The sequence below is a fragment of the Loxodonta africana genome, chromosome 18 (assembly GCF_030014295.1).
Source record: "Loxodonta africana isolate mLoxAfr1 chromosome 18, mLoxAfr1.hap2, whole genome shotgun sequence".
NCBI classification, from domain to species: Eukaryota; Metazoa; Chordata; class Mammalia; order Proboscidea; family Elephantidae; genus Loxodonta; species Loxodonta africana.
Genome location: NC_087359.1, coordinates 16837101 through 16846107, shown reverse-complemented (window position 1 = coordinate 16846107; position 9007 = coordinate 16837101).

Below are 9007 nucleotides of genomic sequence, written 5' to 3'. Positions count from 1 at the left end.
ATTGCGAGCAAACATTTTAAAGTTTGTACAATGCTATTGCATTTTTGTAAATAAACTACGTATGTGTGTGATTTTCTGTAGTCTCAATTTCCTTCAAAGTCCAAGTATATAATTTGGTAGCCAACTACCATTTACTGAGAGCCTTCTGTTTGCCCGCCTCTGATACAGATAACTGTCCTAGTGTTATCTAATCCTCATAATAAACCTATGAGTCTGGTGCCACTCTTGTCTTCCTTGTGCAGATGAGGAAGCTCAGGCTTGGAGATGTAAGCTGTACAAAGTCCACCTGGCCAGCCAGAGCAGGTAAAGCCCTGGCTGTGTTCCTCTACCTCACCATGCTGAATAGCTCAAGAGTCTCATTTGTGATCATGAAAAGCCGCCAATCTGATTTTTAAGAAAATCCACTGTGAAAAGCAGGTTTTATTTATGACAACCACATGAACTAAAACGTAGACAAAATGAAAACCAAAACAACCAAACCCGTTGCCATCAAATCGATTCCAACTCATGGTGGCTCCATGTGTTACAGAGTAGAACTGTACTTCATGGAGTTTTCTTGGCTATAACTTTGACAGAAGCAGATCGCCAGGCTTTCTTCCACAACACTGCTGGGTGAGTTCAAACTGCCAACCTTTCAGTTATTAGTCGAGCACAAATTCTGGGCCAACCAAGGACCTGACAGAATGGCAAGATGAGTTTAAATTATTCTCAACCCAATGAAAACGTGTGTTGATAAGCAGACATTGATTCCATAAAAGCTGTAATTCCCCAACTATCTTCAGCACAAGCTGCTTTAGCAAAAGGAGCAAACTGCAGCTGCAGCCTCAGAAGCCTTTGACTTCATCCATAAGCTTGTGCAGAACACATAGGTGCCAATCATAGCCAAGCCCCCCACTGCTAGCTCACAGGTAGGTGGGGAGGTGGAACAGAGAATGGACGGCAGGCCGGCAGGAAAGCAGGAAGGCAGTGTATTCTTTAGGTCCTCAGAGAGGCTGGGATGTCACTTGGGGCACCATGCCCAGTTGAGTGATGGAAGCAGGGAGAGGGGCCTCTGCCAGGAAGAAGGGCCAATTCCTGAATCTCACAGACAAGAGGTGGAGCAGAGGAGTGGTTGGGGGAGCCCCAATGAGGGCAGATCAAAGGCAGCCATAGGGCCACTTGTCACTGCAGTTGAGTGACTGCTCTTGGTTTCCAAGAAAGGACTCATACACAAGCAAGAGACAAGTCAGGTCAGCACAGCTGATGGCGTCACCTTGAGCAAACAGAAGATGTCAGCCCGCCTCCTAAAGCCTGTCTCCCCAGCTCCCTTGGCCCAACCCAGAGCGGGTGTCCGATATGTCTGTGATGAACAAATAAACTGATGAGTGCATGAGGGCCAAGGCCATAAGTGTGAGGGAGGAGCAGGGGCATGGGAGGAGGACCAAAGGGGAGAGGTGAACTCATGGATACACGTCGAGAGTGAGGGCACGACGGGAAGGAGGTTGGGGTGTGCTTTCTGAGGCAATCACCAAGTGGACAAGGGTGAACTCTCTCTAAATTGAGGATCACAGCAACAGCGTCAGGACCAGCAGAAAAACCCATACCAAAAGATGTGGCTGAGAAGACTCTGCGTCCCTTCCTACCCCTCTCTACCAGGGACCAGCATCCCCTGCCTCCCATCCCCACTTCTCATCTTATTCAGGGTAGGTCCCAGGAGAGGTCTGTGAGGCCAACGGGATTCTGGCTTTGAGGTCAGGAACCGTGGATATGTGTTCCCATGGGAGTATGTCATGTGATGCCTAGTTCTAGTGCCATGGAAGGCATAGAGTGAAAGAGAAAGAGTTGAGGTATGAGGTCAGATAGGCCTCCACTGACCAAAGGCCTGCTACCTACTAGTTGTGTGACTTCAGCCAAGGGAGGGCCTCTTTGAATAATAGACCATGTGTTATGGATTGAACTGTGTCCCCCAAAAATGTGTGTCAATTGGCTAGGCCATGATTCCCAGTATTATGTGATTGTCCACCATTTTGTCACCTGATGTGTTTGTCTTATGTGTTGCAAATCCTAACTCTATGATGCTAATGAAGTAGGGTTAGCAGCAGTTATATTGGTGAGGGAGAACTCAATCTACAAGATTAGGTTGTATCTTGGATCAATCTCTTTTGAGATATAAAGGAGAGACTCCACCAAAGAGACAGGGGGACCTCATACCACCAAGAAAGAACCTGGAGAGGAGTGCGTTTTTTGGACCCAGGGTCCCTGCACTGAGAAGCTCCTAGACCAGGGGAAGACTGATGACAAGTACCTTTCCCCAGAGCTGACAGAGGGAAAAAGCCTTCCCCTGGAGCTGGCACCCTGAATTTGGGTTTTTAGCCTCCTGGACTGTGAGAGAATAAATTTCTCTTTGTTAAAGCCACCTACTCGTTGTATGTCTGTTATAGCAGAACCAGATAACTAAAACACCGAGTGTTCCAAAAGACCCCACCTTAAAGGATTTCAGGTAAATTAAGTGACATAACCTACATAAAGGGCCTGGCACATAGTAGGTGCTCAAGAAATGTTATCCAGCACCTGCCTGGCCCTCATGGTCTTTCCAGCTGGAATTCAAGTATATTACGAAGTAAACAGACTGTGCAGTGAATTTGGAAGCCTATTGCTTAGAACTGTGTTTTGATTCCAAACAGTTAACTTATCCAGAACCTTTGCAGTCCTCACCTCACCTGCCCCAAGACAGTCCTGAGCCCCTGATAGCATCCCGAGCTGCCCATGGGATCATTCTTGAAGGTCAAGGAAACCATAATCACCAGGCAGTGCGTGCCCAGCGCTGGATGGCTTATTAAAAGAACACAGGCCATAAGGCACTGGCTGAGGGGACACGGGAGTGACATTCCCCACATTTTACCACTCAGGAGGAAAGCCTGGGGTATGTGTATACAGAGCCAGTGGCATCTGAGTATCAGCACGTACCTGGCACCTCGCTGAGCCTTTACAATGGTTTTCTCCAGTAAACTGCACAACAATCTTATGGGGTAGCATTGTTGTCCTTACAGGGAAACTGAGGCACAGAGACGTGTCTAGAAAGTGCCAGAGCTAAGCCTGGAAAGCAGATGCTCCATTTCCTCAGTCGTGATGTTGCATGCTCTTGCAGGCTGGCTCACACAAAAAAGTCAGAATGGTCCTCCTGGGATCAGCTGGAACATTCCAGGGCCACAGTCTCACCTGGCAAATGGTGTCCCTGGAGTTACAAATCAGGACAGTGAACACCTCAGGCAGACTCATAGGGAGATACTGGAGCCCTTAGTCTGACTTGGGGCCTTTTAGACACTAAGGTGGATGAGAACCCAAGTCAAGGTGGACGGAGAGGTGACCAATTGAGTTGAAGTGACACCCAGCCATTATTCTGCTTCTAGCTGCCCATGTGCCACAGCCCCTTTGCTGTCCCTGGGCCTGGTTAACCTTTGCCTCAGGACACTGGAAAACCCTGGCCACTGACCGCCTGTTCTGACACCAGCCCCCAGGCCAAAAGCTCTCCAATGTCTGGACTTGGAGGGTGACCAACACCTGAGGGAAATTTTTCCATTAACTTTTTAAACTGCTCTCATCGGCCCAGCTTGGAGGAGGACAGGGGCTTGCTTCTGGTTCCTGGGCTGGAGCTGGAATGGTTCAGGCCAGGCAGGAAGCTGGCTGGGAGGCCCAGGTGACACAAAGCAGATGATTCCTCACCACTGTGGGGCATCTCCAAGGGCAGGGAGCCTCTCGGGACCAGGGGGGTCACTGCTTGTCCCCTTTCCCAGCTCTCAGCTTTCAGATCCCCACCTCTAACCCACACACACTCACCCACCCACACCCACACAAATTCTCACACGTTCACTCACACATGCTGACACACACACGCCCCACACACTCACTGTCATATATACACACACATACTCACACGCAATCACTGTCATATACCCTCACACACACACACGCTTTCTCCCACACATACTCTCACACACACACTCACTGTCATATATACACACATACTCACACGCAATCACTGTCATATACCCTCACACACACACACACATGCTTTCTCCCACACATACTCTCACACACACACTCACTGTCATATACCCTCACACACACACACACACACTCGCTGTCATATACTCTCACACGCACACTCACCACCACTCTCACATACTCACTGTCATATACCCTCACACACACACACTCACTGTCATATGCTCACACACACACTCACTGTCCTATACCCTCACACACACACACTCACTGTCCTATACCCTCACACACTCTCACACACACTGTCATATACCCTCACACGCACACACTCACTGTCATATGCTCACACACACACTCTCACATGCACACTCACTGTCATATACCCTCACACGCACACACACTCACTGTCATATGCTCACACACACACTCTCACATGCACACTCACTGTCATATACCCTCACACACTCTCACACACAGACTTCTCAGCCTCTCTCTGCTGGCTCTATGGAAAAATGTGCGAAGGAATTTGGGAGTAGAACGTTCTCTTCTTTCTGAATCTCTTTTAGCACCATCTCCTTTCCCCACTGTCCCCAGCCCTCTCACTTTAAGGCCCCTCCCTGGGACCTGGCTCTGCCTCTGGGGCGCCTCCTTGGCAGGAGTAGAGCCCAGAAGGGATGGGGCCTGGGTAGGCCAGCGGCGCTGGGAGGACAGGCCCACTTTGGGGCGGGCCCCGGCCCCTCCCACGCAGGCAGCCCAGCCACCGGAGCCACGAGGGGGCGCTCGACAGCAGCCCCGGGAGTCAGAACCTCTGCGAACGTCCCGGGGGTGCAGATACCGGCGGAAGGAGACTCAAGGGCAGGTGGAAGGGGGAAGCAGAGAGAGGAGGGCCCTGAGGAGGAAAGGAGCGCGGGGACGGAGAGAGCAACTGGAGAAATCGAGAGGGGACGGCAGGAGGAGCGTGCGGGCGAGGGGCAGGCGGGGACAGTCGATGAGGGGAGCCGGTGTAGGCGCCCGACGGCGCCGCGCGGATGCACAGAGCTTTCCCACTGACGCCGCCCCATTCCTCTCAACGGGCCAAGGCGTGAGGCTGGAGGTCCGCCAGGACGTCACTGCTGCCCCCTCTCTGCCTTGGGCCCGGTCGCTCCGGGCTCACCCGGCAGGCGGACCGGGTGGAACCGGGTCTGCGCGGCCGGGCGGGGTGCTGGGCGGGTGGCCTGGGGTGTGCTGCGCCAGCCGGCTCCCCAGGCGGGCTCCTTGGGGACCTCGTGCCTGGAACGTGACTCAGCGCTTTCCCGGCGTCCTGGTCTCCTGGGACCCCGGGCCCCCACCCAGCCAACTGCAGGTTCGGGGATAGCGGTGTCCCTTCCCTGGGACAGAGCCCAGGAAGTGCCCCCCAAATGCCCTTCCCGGGGAGGGGGCAGTTTCATGCATTTGTTCATTAGCTCAGGACGCAGCTTACTTGGGGAGCCCACTGAGGGCAGCCTGAGGACAGAGGAGAGGGGGCCAAGGGCTGACAGCCTGGACAAGCGTCTCCTGGCCCCTCCCTCAGACTAAGTTTGGAGATAAGAAGATATTCCTCATGGAAATTTGGGTGCACTGTGGCCTCTTGAAACAGGCCACAGGAGGGACAAAGGGCTCCAAGCATTGGGGAGTGGGGTAACATCCCCCCACCTCCACCCTGTAGACCAGACAGGCCTAGGGGCTCACAGGTGCTTGGACTGGATTTTGAAGGATGAAAAGAGGGACCCCAGGAAGCGGGGCCACATTTTGGGATGTAGGGCAGTGGTCGTGGGTGTTCAGAGTAGAGAATTGAGTTTGGCTGGAGTGGTGGGGATTGGGGGAGCGAGGTGGTGGGGACCAGGAATCAAAGGCTAAGGTTTGGATATATTGGGTAAGGCACCTCACAGGGGAGGGTTGTGGGGTGAGGGGGGACTGAGGCTGGGATACAGGTCAGGAGGCCACCCCAGTGTCCAGGGCAATAACTAGAGCCGAGGGCAGGGGTAGGAGAAAAAAAAAGGAAGGATGGAAATGGTGATTCCAGGTAATAACGTTAGTCTGACTGGGTCACAGAGGTGAGGGGAAGGTAAGAAGATGAACGGTGAGCAGGAGTCGGATCTTAACGGGGGCCTGAAGATTCTTCTGAAGGTGAGGGAAGTCGTTGCTATGTCCTCAAGAGATAAGTGGCACTTGAGAAGGGTCCCACTAGTACCTTACCCTCCAGTGTACAGAGCAGCTAGAAGCTCCCTGAGCAAGCCAGGTGGTTTCCCACCTCCACGCCTGTGCCCACTCCGGTACTTCTACCTGTAAATCCTGTCCGTCATTGCACTCCTGCTGAATACTTGTGGCTACTCTTTTAAGAATCAACTAAAAAAAAAAAATCCCTGAAGTCTTCTTAAAACCAAATAATAGTTTAACTTAACTAGTAAAGAACATCTGCCTTGAGCACCGTGCACTTTTAACATCTACTCAAATGGGATCAAATTGACAATAGCAACTTGTGTGAGAATGATTACGTAGGAAACTTAGGGGGCAGAGCGTTTGTGTTAATGAGGGTGGAACACTTTGGAAAATGAGGGTGAGAATGGTTGCACAACTTGAAGAATGTAATCAATGTCACTGAATTGTACACATAGAAACGGTCGAATTGGTGTATGTTCTGCTGTGTATATTCTCAACCATAACAAAAATAAATTGTTTAAAAAAGAAAAAAGGAATCAACTCAGAGGTGTTGTTAGGTGCCGTCGAGTTGGTTCCGACTCATAGCGACCATATGTGCCACAGAATGAAACACTGCCTGGTCCTGTGCCGTCCTCACAATCGTCATGCCTGAGCCCATTGTTGTAGCCACTGTGTCAATCCATCTCATTGAGGGTCTTCCTCTTTTCCGCTGACCCTGTACTTTACCAAGCATGATGTCCTTCTCCAGGGACTGATCCCTTCTGACAACGTGTCCAAAGTATGTAAGATGCAGTCTCGCCATCTTTGCTACAGTGTTCTGCTGCTGTTCATAAGGTTTTCACCAGCTGATTCTTTTCAGAAGTAGACTGCTGGGTCCCTCTTCCTACCCTGTCTTAGTCTGGAAGCTCAGCTGAAACCTGTCCTCCATGGGTGACCTTGCTGGTATCTGAATACCGGTGGTATATCTTCCAGCATCACAGCGACACGGAAGCCCCCACAGAATGACAAACTGACAGACACACGGGCTAGTCCAGTTAAATATGCCAGGTGGGCTATACCTGTTTATGTCTTCTCAAACCCCATCCAAATGAAAAGGAGAGGAAAGAAAAGCTATAGTGCAAAAAGCCTTGTGTAAGAATGTCCCTAGGAGCTTTATCCACAATAGCCCCAAACTGGGAGCAACCGAGATATCCATCAAAAGGAAAATGGTAAACAAACAGCTATAATCACCCGATGGAACACTACTCAGCCATGAAAAGGAACAAACTACTGATGCGTGCAACAACGTGGACACATTTCTAAAATAATATGTTGAGCGAGAAAAGCTAAGTTCAAAGCACATACTGTATGGTTCCACTTAGAGGAAATTCTAGAATAGGTAAAACGAAGCTACTGTGATAGAAATCAGATTAGTGGTTGCTGGGGTAGGGGGAGAGAGAGGAAGGAATTGACTGGAAAGGGGCTCAAAGGAACTTTCTAGGGTTCTCTGTCTTGATATACATTTGTCAAAACTGATTGAGCAGTACATTTAAGATCTGACCATTTTATTGTATGTAGATATTACCTTAATACAAACATATAAATCCACAAGAAAAAATGAAGAGAAAACAACACAGTGAGTGACTTCAATAAACCTGGGCTGAGAACAGATGGGGGTGAAGATGAGAAATGAGGAGGTAGGCTTAGGGGCCTGCAGGAGGGGATCCCGAAAAGAAGCTGGGTGATTTCCTTCCCAGATCCCACAAAAGGTCAGAGCCCAGAGCTAGAAGTTTGTGTAGGAAAGAGTTAGACCCTGATTTTCTACCTTCCCACACCTGGACGATGAGGTTATTACTACCCCTCCACACACACACACACAGAAGGTGGGAGGTTTCTTCTCTGAAGCAGTTGAACGAGCTCTGGACCAGGGGATACCAGCCACTTTTGGGGGGGCAGTGATGAGGCACTGGATGAAACACAGGAAAATAAAGTGAAAGCTTGGTTCCTGGAAAACGAGACCCCAGACTCCTTCTCTGGTCCCGCTACCTTCTTGCCAGGCTCATACTCTCCAGGAAGAGACTCAGAGGTTTTTGTCTGGGGGAATAAAATGGCCTCAGGGAAAAGACCTTTGGATACTGACCATCAGGGCTCCTCAACAAAAACTCCAGGTCATCCATCCTACAAGGAATCTGAAAATGGTCAGAACACAGAGCTGGAAGTTTACACAAGAAACTAGGAAGAGTGTTTGCCTCCAAGAAGGGGAGCTGGGTGGGTGGGGGTCAGGATAGGAGCCACCTCCTGGCCTGGGCTGCCCCATGGTCTACTCTTCCACCTGAGTGGCAGGCAGGAGGTGCCCATCTGCAGATCCTACGCTGGCCTGACCTTCCTCTTTCCCCACTCTCTGAGCCCCAAAAGAAGGGGCTCCCCAAGGCCCTGTCCTTTGGTGTCTCAACATTCCCATCCCACCAGCATCTTCAATCCACCCTTCTCTTGAGCTCTTCCCTTCTTCCCTTCAACCACACTCAGGTCTCCCCATCTTAAAAAGTTTCCCTTTTATGAACACTCTCCTTCCCTTCTCTCTGTTTTGAGCACGGCTGTGTCCTATAGGGTCACTATGAGTCGAAATCGACTGGATGGCACTGGGTACTGGGTGGTGTCCTGCTGACTCTGGGTCAAACGTCCACCAAGAGAATGAAAAGCCCTGTGGGAGGCCAGCAATGACCTCTGGGGCAAATGTTGGCTTCCTTCCCTCCTGTCCTCCCCACTCTGGTACCTCAGCCACACTCACCATTATTGACTCTCTCTCCAGGGCCGGCGGGGTGGGGCATGCTGGGAACAGGTGCAAGATGGGCCCTCTTGCCTCAGT